We start from the raw sequence: 17,484 nt of genomic DNA on the forward strand, positions 1-17,484 counted from the left end.
GGGATATACCTACTCTATACTCATGACTGTACCTATCTAGCACTGATCAAACCATACCAACTACAACCTTTTTTCATTTAGACTTCATTTGCGGTTGTATCAGGGCACAGTTCCTCGTAAAATGACATTGTATTGAGTCTTTCTATCCTCGACTAGGTACATTAGGTTCGATATTGACTGTGATATGTTTTGTACGAATTCCAGTTACATGGAATAATTTTCATGAATACCCTGGTACTTAAATAATTGACAATATACTATTTACCTTCTCTTTTCTTTGGTACCACGTCTTTCCCTTTCCTCCGGATCTCAGCAAGTTCATTTTCACATGGTTCTATGTACCTTTCTATTAATGGTTTTCTATCGATCTTAGTTAGTCGATCACGTAATAGCGACAAGTCATCCGCTTGGATCAACCCTTTTTCTTCAAGTCTTTCAAATATCTCAGCTGCTTCATTCAGGCGATCCTTTTCCCTCTTGGGCATTTGTTCATCTGAAAGTAACTGCTTAATTGTTTTGACCTCATCTTGACCAAATTCCCCTTGTATATTTATGTATAGTTGACGAAGCCTACGGTTGCACGTATCGGTAGTCATTGGTGATGCATCCTGTTAACAGACATATTATAGTAGCACGTCATAAGAATCATTAAAGTTCATCAGTTACAGTTACAAAGCCATGTATCAAACAATATACTTATTTGTCGTATATTATGAACCTTTGTCGTGTCAACATCTCATCGCCCTGACTGAATACAACACTATACATTGCTAGCAAGACATATTCACATAACGATTGAATATAATTCGAACCCGCGAACATTTTCTAACATGGCAAAAGTACACACAATATGTAGAACCAATATTAAAGTAGTTGTGATACACGACTCAAATATAAGACAAATGACACCGTTATTGGGTGATTTTGCAAGAACAATATTGACTTGCGACGATGCGACGGCGAAATGTTTGAGTTCCCATAATTATTATACTATTGTAAATTGACTTGGGAGGTTTGGTGTTTGATCTCAAAAACTATGTGAAATTATTACGACATACGACCCGGCTGATATTCCTTAAACATTGGTCAATTATTTCTTGATAAACTTTGGCGAAACGTTCTCATTGTGAATTTCGGTATGCACATACTGGAAATATAGCCTAATCCTTCATTGCACTTCTCATTTCCTAATAATGTAGGATATATATAATACATATAATGCACTTATGGCAATAGACAGACAATAACTGTGACTGAGCGTAGACGAAGTACTATCTACCTGAATATATAAAATATTCATGAAGACAAACATGATATTGTTAGGTGGGTTCTTCTCGTTTGAATGTACAGCAATGATATTGCAACACAAGTATACGACAATATACATTCAAAAATAAGATAAGATACAACCACAGGTTAATATTTCACTCAAACAAAACATCTGTACAATGTCAATTAAACGCTTTGAGGAAGGTAGGTACGTACTTATAGTCCAAACTCAACAATAAAATTGTGATGGCGATAATATACAGAAATCCTTAATGACAAATAGACTTTACTTCACTGATAAACATGACATTACGTCTCTCTTTAAATGGTTTTACATGACAAACTATGTCTTTGACCACGTTACTTCAGTTTAGTTAATCGTATCTCTTGTAATAAGTGACATATATTGTATTAAAAGTTTTTTTTTTTTGCAAAAACGACAATTTCTTTGAATCTGAGATGAGCATGAGCTGTACTTTCCTCAATATGTCACTTAAGTCGTAGAACAAACAGTGTATCAATTTAAATTAATTTAATATTGTCATACCATTCAGGCTATGAAAGTAGTTATTTAAATCGAAAATCGGTGGTAACTTTGCATGCACTGTGCTGTGGAAAGTTTAATTTAGCACATTCAATAAAAATAAAAATAATCAGACAAAACATCAACATTGCACTAGTCATTTTCTGCCATCTCAATTATTTCAAAGTCGTAAACGCCATTGCACGTACTATTGTTTAGATTGTTTACTCTAGTGTCTGGATGCAACTGCAAATTTAAGTACGAGTGGGCCAGTTGGAAAAAAAGAATGCGAATGGACGGTAATACGACAATGAGACCTTATTTGCTAGTAAAATCGGATCGATTGTGATAAATTCATGACACGACAAACAAAAAAAGCACTAAAGAATTATCACACTAAACTTTAGTTATATGTCAGTACAAAGTTGAAATAACAGCCATTTACTGATTTTCACGCCACGTAAGATAAACAGTGTCATTAATGACGGTCTCATAAAACAAAAGGCTGGGTAGAAACGAATTGGTGCCAACAGGCATGGGGACTATGACCACGTTATCTACAAATCAGCCTATAGTAACTCTCGCAAAAAGTAACGTGCAATGTGTCTCCATTACGGACGAGAGGGGTGCTCATATTGTAGAACAAAGAGTGTATGTATTTAAACTATTTTTTGACATAGCAGTCTAAACATCGAAACGGCGCTAATCAAACTGTAACTATGCATCCCTCTTCTCATGATTTAGGTGGATCTTTAAAAATGTCCCCATAGTCTTGAATTCGGACGACATTTACTAAACTGATATATTCAATGATATATTGAATATTCTCATTCTTTTAGTAAATCAATAGGGGGTGGATTAAATATATGAGCGACTATAGTCAGCAGTGTCAGGTCACTTCGTCTGGCAAGATTGCGCGTTATCATACCAAGCATCGTTTTGCATAACAACACAACTATTTATGGTTTCAGGTGACGCTACCTCAACATCGGATTGATAAAATTTGTAGCATGCGATAAATTTGTCTTACAATTTCGCACATCTTCATTTGAATCAGTTTGTGTGCACTAAATTAAATTGCAATTTGATAGAAAGATGACCGTTTAGCCCTGTCTTGTAGTTCCAAACATGAATATGGCATCTGTAGCAATAATGCACAATGTGTCATCACTAGTCCTTGCTATTTGCACTTAAACAACTCGAGAATAACAACACTGATATTCACAAGCAACTCCGAATTTAAATTTCAGCAAATCATTAGCGCGTGGACTGAATTTATGACTGACTATGGTTTGCAGTGCCAGGTCACTTCGGCTTGCAATAGTGCAAGTTATCATACCAAGCATCGTTTTTCATAACACCATAACTATTTATGGTTTCAGGTGACAAAAATAGCCAACAGTGACGACCTTTGCAAACGCAATGCAACCCTAAACGTTGATACATTTAGTTCTTATATGATGGCCCAACTTAATTTAAGTCGTAAAATTCAACCTTCCACAATTGAACTAAAATGTCGCATTCCACAGTATCATTTGTATCAAACTGCGCCAAAACTTTGGAAACTTCGAACATCAATGAAACCGAATCGACTAAGGAAAATTTTGATATTGCAAATATCATTGACATTTCTAAATTCAATCGTCTGTCTCGACTACTGATCGTCACCGCATGCGTACGTTGTTTCACCGAGAAGCTAAAGTCGCACGTAAATCTACGCAGCTCAACATCGCCAGAAAGTATATCGCATTCACCGGAAGAAATAAATAACGCTGAAACGCAGTGGGTCAAATATGTACAAGGTAAACATTATGAAGCTGAACAACAGTCGCTACAGCATAAACGAAAATCGATTGGACAATTGCAATATCAATTACAATTATATATTGATGACTGCTCAATACTACGTGTCGGAGGAACACTTCTAAACACAAAATACTTCTCCACCTTCTTGGACAGTACATCCAATTCTACTCAACGGAAATCATCGCTATACCACTCTGATTATCCGCGATGCTCATACACGACTAGAACATGGTGGGCCCGTTACTACTGCTACAACGAAAAGCGAACGATATTGAATCCCAGCGATACGTCGTCATGTAAACTACACGCTACGACATTGTGTTGTTTGCAGGAAAGTAGATGGTCTCCCATAGCCGCGACCAATTCAAACTGTCCTACCGAAATGTAGAGTTAGGGCAGCCGCGCCATTGGAATTTTGTGGTGTGGATTTTACCGGACATTTGTTTGTTAAAAAGCCATACAACGGAACTGTTCTCGAATCGTACGTTTGTTTGTTTGTTTACATGTTGTACAACACGTGCGACCCATCTTGAATTATTGACTGATCTCTGTACTACCTCGTTCCTATTAGCAATACGTCGCGTTACCGCACACCGCTCTAAACCTCGCTTTTATTGAATTATCAACTTTATTATCCGAAGTGGAATCTGCAGTAAATGACAGACCCTTGACTTATTTGATGCCAAGTGTTCATGATTCATCACCCCTGACGCCATCCCATCTTCTAAATGATCGTCCACTACGAAGTCTGCCTCAAATCAACGCCAGTAATTCTAACCCTAATTTCGAACTGAATATCATTACTGCTAACAATCGAGAGCAGTACCTCTCTACATTGCAGAATGGTTTCTGCATACGCTGGGTAAATGAGTATCTGACTTTCCTTACTGAGCGACATTTGAACAAAATTAAAGTATTCACATCAAATCGTGTTCGTATTGGAGAAATTGGTTTGATACATGAAGATGTTACTAAACGTGTGAATCGTACTCGCACGAGTTATCAAACTTCTACCTGGGGTTGATGGACTTATTCGTGTTTCTGAATTGAAAACCGAACATGGTAAGACTCATCGACCTATATCTCGCCTCTACCTACTCTAATCACTGGAGAAACGGGCAATTACTTGCCTGTTGCCCCTGACAACGGAATAAACTCTTTGAACACAGTAAGACCCTTGAACTCGAAAGGAGCTGCTGCGGTACAGGCCGCTGGACGAATTCACTTACTACAATCTTGTATAATTCTAATTGTAAGCAGATACTCTTTAGAGTTATCTTAAATGCATGTATTTAGTAAAAGAATCATATGTTAAATTTTCAAAGTTGATTGACTGAGTTGATTGTGAGACCTTTTGGGATTGCCGTTGGGAGTATATTGCTGAGAGCTTCTATATAATCAACATTTAAAAATGTATTTATATGCATTGGTTCAGATTTCTTCTGTTTACCCATGTTGTATGACATCGTATTTTGTTCACCATTTAATGTTGCAAGTTAGGTGTTAATCTTGTCGCCTCTTTGTATAACCTTTGACCTCGTGACTAAGGCTAATTACTTGTTGCTATAATAGTGGAATCTTCCACTTTGAATTAAACTAATCACAGTTGTGTATTTTATTTTGATAACATTATGCAAATACTCCAAGCTATAAATTTTTGAAGGGAGTAGTTCTGGTTTTGACTTCAATGTACTCTGACGTGTTGCAATAAAGTGGATCTCTCAGAACTCTGACTTTGTCTCATGGACGTCTATTTCTCTACACAACGCAACCCTATCTCACCCACCACAATTTATTCCTTCATTGCTAATCAGGACAGCCTCAGTGCAGAACTGTTTCAAAGTTGGCTGCTCACGTTCTTCAGCCACTCGATCCTAGCAAAGGTCAACATTAGGATTTCAAATAAAAAAAAAGTGTATAGACCTCCCGGAACATCATTGAGCAATGCACAGAGTAGCAGACACATGTTTATATCAACTATGTACATTATGAAAAGGCCTTTGACAGCACACACCGAAAGTCTTTGACACATCCTCGGGGCATACGGAATTCTTCGACAGTTGCTCTGGTCAGTTTTTACAGAAACTTCAAATGCAAAGTTGTAAATAGCGAATCAATGTTCGAATTAATGACCAAAGTCAGACAAGAATGCGATGCTCTCCAACATATCAATAGTGATGAGAACAACAGAGAACCATCTAAGATGCATCAGGTGGACACACTTCTCAACCCTCAAAGACCTGGACACATGCAGCACATTTGAACAGCAAGTATGCCTTAAAATCAGGCAGAAGAAAACAGAGGCCATGTTAGTCAATTTCAAGAACCCCTCACCTGTAACAGATGATCTACCGACGACAGACAAATTCACTTACATTGGGAGCATGGTTTTGCACGTTGAAGGACAGGCAGCGACATCAAAAACAGCATTAACAACGGTCGAAATTATTTTAGAATGCTGAAAATGTGTAGAAGTCACATCAAGACCAAACTAAGACTGTACAGACAAAGTGTGTATATTTAGGTGGAATGATTGCCATTAAAATGATGCTATGTAACTATTACGATCTTGCCTATTGAGAATCTAGAGTGATATCATTGTACTGTATCAGTCCAATCAGTATTACAGTGTCCCTGTTGTAGTGCTATTAAAGTAATACTCTAGCAGATACAATGCAATTCCTCAGAATATAATAATCAATTATACTGTATGAGTACATGGCTAGTAAAATTGTCAGTACGATTGCTGAAACAAAAATGAAGTAATATTATATGACACCATAATTATAATATTGTTATTTTACTTAAACATTATTATTACGTCATTACCACAGCAGTAATTATATAATCGGTATTATAGTATTACTATTACAAATAATTTCAGTATTATTAATGAGTATGACTTTTATTGCAGTATCACATTTTGTAGTATACCTATAACTGCAGTTCTGTGCCAGCATCAATGTAACACAATGTTACCGTGACATTACATCATTACTGTATCAATATACGTGGTATTACATCGTAAATAGTGATATGTTGTTGCATTATTATACACGATATCATTTGTATGATAATATATATCATTAACTAGCTTAATCTTGTTAGTATGTTGCACCCAAAGAGCGAGTGGTCATATTCAATATTTGCCTTTCAAATATGTTATATTCTCAATATCATCACGTTCACTCGTCCCCTAATATTAACATCACGTTCTAAATTGAATCTGCATTCATCAATATTTACAAATGTTACAATTAACAGCCACATGCAGTCAGAAATGAGTAGAAAAGTATAGTTAAATATCAGACGTACTTTTTTGATAGCTTTTAACTAGCAAGTATACTGTGACCAGGAGGTTTGTGGCCAGTAATTAAGTACACTAGTCAAGTGTGTCTTAACTTAATGATATCATATACCTGAATGTGTCACACGCAGCCTGAATCAAATGTTGAAGAGTACAAATGCTCGATATAAATCGACACAGATGTTGAAATATGGTTATCTGAAACCATAACTAATCATGTTACTAAGCAAACATATGATAGGTATGATAGTGCCTGGGTTAATAGAATGCTAGAAATAATACGTAAATATTTTCATTCTTTGATGAAATGAGTTATTAGTAACATTCTAGAAATGGAAAAAAAAGTAGTACGGGCATTGCCGTGGTGGTCTTTTGATCTAACTCGTACATGTAATGATTTTGAGTCTTGTACAAGATATGGCCGCGCGCTTTTTGAAAACATCCGAATATAGAACGCTTTCACCCCGCTCTTGATAATAAAGAGACAAATCCAAAGCTGACCAATAGGTGTTCGCCATATAGAACACGTGACCTTCAATTTTTCATACAATGCTCGTACTATTGTTTACGACGTCGTGTACAATGCTCTTCTTCGCATTATTATGCATGTATGTCTTTTATAAAAGAAGGTATACACCATGTTTAATCATTAACAAACATAATTCACTAAACTGGGCTAAATATCGAACGTTTGCCGTGAAATGCAGAAACTTTAATAATTGCTGTTGTGAGGGCACATATGATGAATCGCTGTCACTAGATGAGTAGCTGCCATTCTGTGCATATTGAACACTAGTTTGAAGGCGGCGAAATAATCTTACCGCCAATAAAACAACGATATACCCTCGCAATACTGCAGCTACAATAACTGATGGGTTGTTAACAACTAACTACCCGGGTGACTCTGATTTTGAATAATATTTTTACAGCCGACGTCAGGGTGTGATAACTCAAAAAATATGTTCATGAAAAATGTGGTTTACTTATGTATTTATAAAGATTTTTGAAAACCATCACATAAACATTACGTACTATTTTACATTAAAATAATGATGGTGTGGTTATTTGGCACTCGACCGTCAACTATGAACACCATAAATAATGTTTTAGAACAAGAAGTCTGGTCCGTGGTGTGTCCGGAAATGGAATGCGCTGTGTCATACCCCGTCTTTTTTATAGTTTAGGGGAATTTCTTAATTGTAGCGGAATATCAACGCGCACGCAACTGTGAAGTGGAAGCGCGCGCAATTCATCGGTGGTGGCACTGTTAAATATTTGTTTTGCATCTCTCATGTACGCTTATGACTTTCTCAATTTATCCAGTACGTGTCAAATCGGTGAAGACATTAAATATATATATATATATATAATGGCACAGTATCTGGATATTTAATACGAATATTATTTCTTAAATATTTCAAAGCAGAATGTATCACTGATCCAACACATTTGCCTAACGCCCTTACGTAAACTATTGCTAAATGAAGTGACATGGCACTGCATACTATAGTCATAGTTGTTATTAACTTGTTGATTTGTTAACAAATACAAGTTAGACACAGAAGACAAACAAAACATTGCATGCCAGGGGCTGCAGAAAGTAGAGTTCAAGGAAAAAATGATAATCAGATAAGAAGTCGTGAACAAAAACGGCACAAGTTACACTAGTTTAACAACCTCCCTGATATCAAAGTACTAAGCCTTATTGAATGTTTTACAGTCTAAGGCTGATTTACTTCAGTGTCTGGGCGCATTGCCGATAAAACTACGAGTGATCCAGTTACAGGAAATAACGCAAATGGGCGGCAAAATACCAAAGTGACCCAACCAGTATCAACTTCATGATTAGGACACTCAATCGACGCACTGAACTTTATACTATGTAAGACTCTTTCTGATTGCCACGCCACTTAAAACAAAATGACTAATGGTAACAGACCTTTGGTCAAACAATAGTATGTATTGCACTAAAACAAGTATAATGCAACCATTTTTACACAAACTTTAACCCATTTAGCTTTTTGATTAAAGTATGCACTTTGCTCGGGTACCATCAAATGATTGCCCAGAGGCGGTGGCACGAAATTTTTCATGAAATCTAGACCCTCTGAAATGTTATTTCCTGCATTTTGGGGGGCAAGTTTTGCGGACAAAAAAGGTTTCATTTTGATTTTAGGGGGACGACGCCCCTCTAACATTTTTATTCGAGAGGGCGATCACCCCTCTGCTCTCCTTGTGCCGCCGCCACTGGAGGCAGTGTATCTTTTTAATCACGTCACGTGCCAAAGGAATGATTAACACACGCAATCACAGGCGCATATTTACAATGCTTATTCATAAACTGTATATGAGTGGAAGCGTTCGAAGGCCATCGGTATGTACATATGAATATAGGTTTAAAGTTCAACAGCTCCTGATGCATTTCGGGAAGGGGTATTTCCCTTGTGACGTATCTTATGGCCTCATACCACTAATTGAATTTCCATAGACGACAATGTTAACATATGACGAGATTGCTATATGAAAATGACGACGAAAGATGAAAATATGGTTTAAAAATGGGAAATCAATATGCCAGTAATCAACCATGTGAAAAAACTAACATGTTGGCCAGCTCAAACTCTTGCAAATCTCAGGTAAACAAGACACACCTACTGTATTTGGATTGCACCAAGAAAAATCACTGGAAAAACACCAAGATTATAACATCCAAATACACACAGAATAAACCCACAGGTACACAGCCGCTAAGTAGTAAACAAAAGACCATATGATGGTCTCACCTCTGACCCAGGTGATTACGCCCTCAAACAGGGAGCACCTGAGAAAAAAAAATATTTAAAAAATGTCATTGGTTCTTGCTAGGCATTTAATTTCTAGAGCAGCCATTGGTTAATTAGTGGCATGAGACCTTAAGTCAGCGTTGGCAGAAGTGTATCTGGAATCTTCTCGGGACTCAATTAGATCGCCATTTTTTTCCCAAGAAAGTAACTTAAATATTTCTATTCCTGACATAAGGCAACAAAAGATCGGCCTGACCGTGAAAATGCGGCTTAAAACATCGGTAAATACCAGTATTCTCGAATAGTAGAGTGCTATACTTTTTATTCATTACATTTCACTGAGAGCCCAAGATGTCAAGAAGAGCTCTTCACGGTTTATTTAAATCCACCATGGTCATCAATCTACCTGACTAATAGCCAACAAGTTTTCAAACATTACTCTAATCAAATATTTTTTTCAATATTAGTCATGGCGCTAAAATTCACGTGATATGTTATACTTTTATTCGTAATATTGACAACTTCCGTGTTGGCTTAAAGCAATGTGACCGCCGATCTACGTGCCGATCACGGTTTTGAAATTCAGGCCCACTAGCTCATATTATTCAGTATTATGATAACAAATCACAGCAATCTTATCAGCAGGTCTCTAAAGCAAAAGACGAAATGAGAAGTAAGAAAATCAGAACGTGGAAAACTGGATCCTAGCTTTTTAAGCTTGGACAATGCGTGATTGCATCGTCCTGAGTCAATATTCTTTCAGTATAGTTTGCGATGGTCTCGAAATACCTCCATATTATCTATTGAAAGTTTACTATGATGGTAACAAAAATGACAAAAATACTTCAAACTGTGCCATTTGTCATATATTCGAAAAAAAAATTTCACAACTAGCGACGTATAGTGATGAATTTGACCAGGGGAAACGTAGAAACGTAAAAGAATCAGAATATATGAGTATATATAAATATATTGTTTTATGCTTAACCTTGTACTGTAGTGATGACTTATAATGACTATTCTGGTGAATATGACTATTCTTCGTCAACTCTATATACAACCGTCCATTAATAATGAGCGGAACGGAAATGAGAGCGCGGAGAGTGTTAGAAGTGTGTGCATTTCTATGGGTTCTGCGAGTTTTTTCCCTGAAACATCGGGAGAGCCGCTGAAAACAGCTAAAATCGAGAACGGTACAAGCTCAACTTTGAAGTAATCCTGAACGCATATTGTTATACTGTTCAGGAGTCTCAAATATCCCAAGTAACCGTTTTTTGAGTCTACGGCATTTGATTTCACCGTTATTATTGCCAAGCGGTGAAAATGTCCGGTTTTCCGCCCTGGAATATATTAAATATACGTAGATTAACTGGGTTAATTCAGTCGCTTGGACAGTGTACTATTACTTCGAATCTGATATAATTCAGTTATAAATTCACTATGGCGAGGCTTCAATAAAATTGAAATGCGAACAGCACATACCCACATAATTTCACCATAAACAACAATATTGTGGAATCAGCCAAAAAATATATCAATTATTACATTTGTAAATTAACTTTTTAAACGTGAGTACCAGTTACAGAGTACAATTATACACATTGTAGTCAGTCCAGTCCAGTGATCATTATCAAACGCTGAATAAAATTGATCAGCAACTATAAAATAACGACACTTATATTTGAAGTATACAGTATTTTATTTTATCTGTTATAACAAGTTCACATTACTCAATAACATACATACATTGTTTTCTGAAAACAAAAACTGCGGAATACACTCAGTATTATTTTCAGACACGGATACTCTTTTTTGTAAAACAAAACCTGCGAAATACACTCAGTAAATGTTATTTTCAGACACGGATACTCTTTTTTGTAACCGTGTTTCCTCAGTGTGAATCACTCGAGAACAACATTTTTAAAATGAATGGAGAAATTGTCAACCGCAAGTTATTTGATCACTCTCCAGATAAAAATATCAGAGTGCCGTGGAAGTGACTGAACTTACTTTCTCACTAAAGTACCACACCTTCTATTCACAAGTCACACAGCTTCAGATCGTTTTCGGTTATAATACGGGCGTGGAACGCGTAGAAATGCTCACAGCGTAGAACGCACCGCAGCGATCCCAGCTGCGACGTTTCAATGGCGGCTTTGCCGAAAATTTTTGCTTGATATAAAAAATATCCTGAACATAAAAACAGATATCTTACTTATTATCCATTCTGGCAGGTTTGCTGTCTATTTCAGATGGCTAATGTTCCTTTAAAACCTTGAAACCAGTCCAAAAACAACAGCAGCCGGGGCAGCACCAGTGCAGCGAACGACAACTTGTTATGCGAAGTACCGCTGCGCAGTAGTTTCAGCGACGTCATCCATGTGATATTCCCATGTAATATACACTTGGCGGGCAATATACCATGTAATATCCATTTTTATTCAATATCATGTGACAGAGTCTCAATTAATTACATCATGCGTAATAGCAGTGAGATGTGATTAATAATACTATTTTATTAACATGAAGCATCATTGTATTAGATACATGTAACTTTTATTCTTTCTTAATATGTATCCATTTATGACATGTGTACCAAATGTGAATCAAATGTATTACGAATCAAGACGGGAATTAATGTCCCGCGTTAACGTGCGATATTAGTTCCGGTATGATATACTTCCCGGTGTTCTTCTAAAACCAATGCTTGTCGAGTACACTTATACAAAGTGTAGATATCATTGCCTACATGTCATTGTAAAAGTCAGAATATTTGGGACTGCCCTGTTCACTTCGAATGTAAATGGCGCATTACTTTAGCAGATGTAGAATCAAGTTAGTAAAATTAGTATTATAGTGACAAATACAAGTCTGATCCCAAAAGCAATGTAATTAAAGATAAAATAACAGAAATATTCACACAAAACAAGGATCATCATGGTTTATTGTAAGCTATTTTGATAAAATAATATTGAATGTACATACTCGGCCAAACACCATTTACGTGTCATCGAAGGTGATACAGCAACGAAGCTGGTCACATTATACTGATTAACTGTCGTTCAGCCTATCGTCAATCTTTGAATTGCCATCTTCTTCATGAAAACCAGTAGAATAAGGGTTTGATGATTTGTATACAAGTGCTTTTGGTGGATCTCGTTCACATTTTGTGTCAATATTGTAGTTTGGCCAACGCAGCTACTTCCGACGACGTCTTGGATACTTCACTTAAATTAAATACTTGGTATTTAGGTATCTTGGATTAATCTTATTGAGACTGTTTTCATTGTGTGACGTTATCAACTATTATCTACTTAAATAGAGAATATTTAGTCATGTTAGGTAAACCAAACGTGGTCATTCTTGAGGTGTTCATGGAACCACCGATAGAATGGAACTAGAAGAGAACAATGTTTCTATATTGTATTCTTGTAAAACAAGAGAATGATGTCAGTCCTTTAAAGAAAATGACACGTGCAGTGTTTGCAGGTTGAACTTTCATGTCTTGTAAACTCGTGCAAAACTCACTTCTAACATCAGATAATTTTAATTATCAGATAATTTTTGTAAGATAAGCACCAGTCTAGTTTAACAACTTTTTCTGTGCATGCAGGTCAGGTACATCTACATACATTACTATGGCCATTCAATTCTGTAAATGTAAATTATTGCAATGTTTTGGTCGGAGCGCCCTCTAGCATATGTGGGGAATCATTTTTATATTTTTCTGTCAAATGCATTTATTGTTCTAATGAAAAAAAAAAAATGTTTCTCTGTAACTTATTGATCAAGGCATTTTTAAAATCATGGTTGTTAATTCTGCTCAAGTATTGGTCTCGTGGTCCCCAATAAAATAATGGTTGCATCCAATATTAAAATAACGACAGCGGACTATTCAGCGTTGATTCATCTCGTTGGAGCAAATCAAAATCCTAGAAAGTCAGTATTTATGTGCCTTTGTTTTTGCCACATGTCACAACACTCATTTCTATGTGCCACGCCTTACAACAAGTAGTCAAGTCTGATATTGGTTGGAGCTAATTTTATCTGGAAATGGTTATGAGGAATGACAAACTCGGTGGTCAAACAGTAATAAAAATGAACACCGGCTTACTCTGTCAACCCTACTATGAATTAAATGTTTGTTTATAAGGGCACTTTTGATGGTTTCATGTTTGTTATGGATAACAATTTTCATTTTACATTTCTATGCACTTGTACCCAATCATCGGCAACCATCATGCTAAACAGGTGTCTATATTACTATCTGTTTAGTATTAAATGGTAACATTTATTTCAGATACCGTAAAAAGTGTTTTTGCCGATCTCTCATGAAATGTGTGGATAACAATTTTCATATTGTCTGAGCTTCGGGAGAATTGCCTCACGTGTTTAATAAATCAGATGTCATGTTTTCACTCACTGGATATATATGTATTATTGCCTCATCGAATTTAAACGCATCGTTGACAAAGAGACCCACATGTTATCACAGCGTAAGGAGCATTAAACAGCGCCACCACCAACACAGATTGATTGCGTTTTTTTCTACATTATCGTGGGGGACAAACTACATAGAACTACAGCTTCGAAACCGAGACTCGCAATTATACCTGAAAATTTGACTAATTATGGATTTTCCATTACCAATTACATTTATAGTTATTGCTGAAATTTGTTTATATACGTTTAAAATTTCAAATTGCGATTGTGAACAAACCAGTCATTAGCCTTAGCAGATGAATACTGACTGTACAGAAGTTCAATCCTTTTCTTTGACATTGGCTCGCTTTCACTGTTCTTTGTGGCTTCTATAGCGAATATTGCAGTTCGTACCCAATTTTCCCGGTCCACCTTGCAGCAAATCACCCATGTTTTAAATACAAATATTTGTATTCATATAATCTATACAGAGAATATAGTTCATAAATATCGCTGTAAAATTGGTAGAAACGGCTGGGCAATGTTAGGAGCTATCGGAAGTATGACTTGCATTAATTTCGAAGTTATGTAAACTATTCAAATGCAATTGTATCAATAATAAAGGTTTTTAATTTTATAATAATATTATTGATTTTCTATTACAAATAAAGTTTTTAAACAAAATTGTCTACTGACTAAATTGACCATAAATGTTGTCATGGAAACAGCTACACATTTGTATGTTTCAATATCCAGACGTCCGCCATTCTGAAAGACTACTTTTTAATGTAAGATTACCCAGAATGTTCTATCGGTAATGTCATTTGTAAAAGTTATACAGCCTCGAGACTATAGCCACGATAGACGGAATAACCATTTAAATGGTTAAATATAAGTTTACGTCGATCGATCCTAGTCTATTATGGAGGTATTGAGGCATTCGAAAGAGGTGCTCACAATGTCAAATCTACCATGGAACTGTAGTTTGTTTTAGGAGGAGGGAGATAAAACAATGTATTAAGTCACATTGTATACTCCACCCAATAACTGAATTGTACAAATATATGGAGAAATGATGATACTGTATGGTATGAATCATGAAGTTGAGTGTAAACAAAAACATTACAACTCGATTTAGCACATGCGTTTGATATTATTATTTCCTTAGAACATAGTAAAATATATTGTGTAGTGTCAGAATCAGTCAATTATCATGGCAGAAGTTTGCATTATATTCTTTTCCTGGGATGATTGGGCTAAATAGAATGGAAATGTTTTACCATGTATTTTTTCAGATTAATAATATAAGTAAAATCAAAAAATAATCTCGAAACGCGATCTTAAAATCAACTTAAAATTTGATTTTAATTTGTCATCGATCAAATAGAAAGGCGGTTTAAAAACTTCAATAGTCAATACTGATTTCCGAAGTGATGGATTTTTACCAAAACTAAATAATTGTTCTATTTATATACATGTAATTATTTACGAGCACACATAACGATCTTCTGCCAAAATGAACATCATTTGGTCTACCCGTTCATCAATGTTATGAATTAAAAAAATCATTAAAGATAATTCATTTTATTGAATAAAAATTCAATTTTGCAAAACTAAATTCCGTAAATACCATTTCAGCAATTGGCAACTATATTGGTTTATGCTTTCTAACTGTACTATGAATATCTTTATTAAAATTCAGTTTTTACTTGCTGGCTGGCACCGCCATACCAAATTTTGATTCAACTATTTTAACTAAATCATCTCAATTTGCTTTCTGAAGTAAGTAGAGTAGTGTAAATGGGTTGTTGCTTGTTAGATGTTCTTTTTCGATCAACTTCTCAAACAAGTCAAATGGTCTGCCATTTTCTTTTAGGGTTTCTCTTGCTATCTTTTGAATAGGCGGATTCAATGCACCAGTCATGTCAACCATTGTTTTGAGATCTGTTAAAACAAATAAGTACATATATTATGAACACATGTAATACTGTAAAGTTAATAAAATAGTTAATTTGAACAGCTTATGTCATGTTGCTAAATAAATCAAAATAGTAAAGTATAGATGAATCCGTGTGTCGAGTCATGTAGCAAATTTGACATACGGCTGATCACTTTGACTCAAGTGTCTGTAATTAGTCATGTCACCAGTAGTTTAACTGCAAAAATATGTCTGCCAATCTAACGTCTGTATCATTCTACAACCAGCTTACAAGTGTAGTGTATATTCATCAATATGATACAATATATGCCAACACGTAATGGGTTTCCTTATTGTGACACGTTTAACTCAAAATTCTGGGTCAAATAACATAGTCAGGTTTTCACTTTGAGCAATTGAAGCTTTTGTGTACACAGTATTCGATGCAATAGTTATTAACGACAAACGGGAATTTTCAATACAGAAGCAAAATATTAATTCATTAAATTTATCTCATGACGGTGAAAAATATGGAGATCGGTTATATAATCTTTTGGTACTTGTACAGTTCTTCCTAAAACTTAAATATCTGATTTATCTGCCATTGTAAATGAAATCACGATAACAATAAGTGTTTTCTAATGTACTTCTTTATATTAATAATATATGTAAAATCAAAAATATAATCTCGAAGTGCCATCTTAAAATAAACATAAAATTTTATTTTAATTTGCAATCGGTCAAATAGAAAGGCGGTTTAAAGATATTTAATATTTATTACTAATTTCCGAAGTGATGGATTGTTATAATCAATCAGCTATAATCAATTATATTGATTAATGCTTTCTAACTGTATTATGGATATATTTACAAAGCGTGAAATACCTGCTTATATGTAAATTAACAACTTTTTGCCGGAGAATATTAAGATAGAACTACTTTTTTTCTATATTATTATAAAAATGATTATGAAATATGTGTTCACTTACCATCTTTACCAATATCGCCTGCCAACGTGTTTAAAAAATCCTTTAAGGGGTCACAAGGTGAAGTTGCCATTGTCTGTTTTTGTCACTTAAAAATGATGTATGTTATGACTATCTAAGAATACAAAATAACAAGGAGAAAAATGAAATCAATTTTTTATATTGAATTTAAATATGTACGGTTAAGATTAGTTGAACTAATTTGGGAATGTTTAAATTCCGTTTATATTGTACGCACTGGTTTTGCTTCACACGAAAAATAAAATAAAATACGATCATGTAACAGTACAAATATGCCTTGAAACCTGTATGCTGGCCTGTTATAGCAGCTAGCACTTAAGGGCGTATTATCCCCTACCAAATAGCAAGGGTAAATTAAAACATTAAAATCACAATACAATCAATATAAAACAATTACGCATTGCTGCAAGTGTATGCCAAGATAACCCACTGAGAGTTTCCTGTGCGTG

General features: G+C 35.3%; 1 long non-coding RNA gene across 1 annotated transcript; it reads right to left on the minus strand.

Annotated features, from left to right (window-relative positions):
* Nucleotides 1-15,975: 15,975 nt before the first annotated feature.
* LOC146735499 (uncharacterized) lies at nt 15,976-17,083 on the minus strand. Its single transcript, XR_014931091.1, has 2 exons — nt 17,018-17,083; nt 15,976-16,054 (listed from the first exon to the last, which is right to left on the minus strand). It is a non-coding gene; the product is annotated as an uncharacterized LOC146735499 (long non-coding RNA).
* Nucleotides 17,084-17,484: the final 401 nt, after the last annotated feature.

This window comes from Saccoglossus kowalevskii, chromosome 12 (genome assembly GCF_978046115.1).
Source record: "Saccoglossus kowalevskii chromosome 12, keSacKowa6.1, whole genome shotgun sequence".
NCBI classification, from domain to species: Eukaryota; Metazoa; Hemichordata; class Enteropneusta; family Harrimaniidae; genus Saccoglossus; species Saccoglossus kowalevskii.